The sequence below is a fragment of the Triticum dicoccoides genome, chromosome 6A (genome assembly GCF_002162155.2).
Source record: "Triticum dicoccoides isolate Atlit2015 ecotype Zavitan chromosome 6A, WEW_v2.0, whole genome shotgun sequence".
NCBI lineage: Eukaryota > Viridiplantae > Streptophyta > Magnoliopsida > Poales > Poaceae > Triticum > Triticum dicoccoides.
Window position 1 is genome coordinate 588,141,305 of NC_041390.1, and position 1,805 is coordinate 588,143,109.

Here is a 1,805-nt window from a genome sequence, read left to right on the forward strand (position 1 = left end):
ATCCTACCGAGTGGTAAGCCAGACTTTCACTCGGGGGCTTAGCTGCAGTCCAAGCACTCGCCTAAGTTACAAAAATCCTACCGAGTGAAGAGCAACCCTCTCACTCGGGGGCTTAGCTGCAGTCCAAGCACTCGCCTAAGTTATCAAAATCCTACCGAGTGAAGAGCAACCCTCTCACTCGGAGGCTTAGCTGCAGCCCCGTGCTCGCCTAAGTTATAAAGATCCTACCGAGTGAAGAACAACCCTCTCACTCGGAGGCTTAGCTGCAGTCCAAGCACTCGCCTAAGTTATAAAGATCCTACCGAGTGAAGAACAACCCTCTCACTCGGAGGCTTAGCTGCAGCCCTGTGCTCGCCTAAGTTATAAAAATCCTACCGAGTGAAGAGCAACCCTCTCACTCGGGGGCTTAGCTGCAGCCCTATGCTCGCCTAAGTTATAAAAATCCTGCCGAGTGAAGAGTAAACCTCTCACTCGGGGGCTTAGCTGCAGCCCAGTGCTCGCCTAAGTGGACTGAAGAATAAGTCGATTGCAGTAAAGGCGCCTTGCTTTGAACCTGCAAAAGACATTTTGAGCCAAAGGCAATCGTATTCAAGCACCAAATTCAAGTTTGAATCGATGTCTAAAGGAACCGAGAGTGCTCAGGCGTTAAGCCTGTTAAGGTTTATTGGTTACAATTCCACTCGGCATACCGAGGCAAATTTAAAACGTCGAGCCGGAAGAAGTTTTTTACCCCTCCCGTGGAGGGCTGGAAGGTGCAACGAATTCATCAAGGTCGATTCCGTCGGCGATCCGAGTGGAAGCTGCAAGGAAAGTTTCCATAAAGGACCTGAAGTCGTGTTTCTTGGTGTTGGCCACCCGAAGAGCCGCCAACTTCTCTTCTCGCGCATCTTTACAGTGGACTCGGGCCAGACACAGAGCAACATCTGCACCACATCGAGCCGAGGACTTCTTCCATTCCTGCACTCGACCAGGGATCGTGTTCAACCGGGCCATCAGCGACTCAAGGTCATTCTGAAGTGTCTCCTCAGGCCAGAGCGTCGAGTCGATGCGAGATGTGGCGGCCTTCAGCCTTGCGAGATAGTCCACGACAGCTGCAACACGAGATTCCAGTCGGAAAACATCCATGGCAACTTCATCGTTCACCAGAGAATTGACGGGGTCGAGGTTTGGCTCCAGCCGGCTAGTTTCTTCTTCAAAGTTTTGACAGAATTCTACAAGGATGATCACTAAGTCAAGGGGATGGTCGAATGAAAAAACCACAATTGGAAATGTTTGCCAAGCATAGAGGTTTACCTTCAAGCATAAGAAACAACTTCTTGGCAAGACTACTCAGGAAGGCCTCCAGATCAGTTTTCTTCCCAGTCAATTTGCTGACTTGGTCGGTCAGGGCAGCTTTATCAGTTTTTAGTCGACTGATCTCCTTGTTGGCGATCCCAAGAGCAGCTTTCAGATTGGTATTGTCTTGTTCAAGCTTGGTGACTGAAGCTAACTTCTCGTCAGCAAGCTTGATCTTCTCAGCGAGTTCGAGGTCTTTCTTCTGTTGGGCCTCCCTTACCTTACCTGCAAGTTACAGCAAGGTCAGATTTTGAAACAAGCAAGGGGAAAAGCAGTCGTCAAGGTCTCACCAAACATACCTTCGGTCTCCTCCTTTGCCTTTGTCAGCTTCTCTTGAACCAGCTTCAAGCTCAGCTCGAGTTGAGTGTGCTTGTTTTCCAGCTCAGAGTAGCGAGCCACAAGATCACAGGAGTTCTGCGAAGAACCAATCGACTAAATGTCAAATATAATTCACTTCCGAGTGAAAAAGG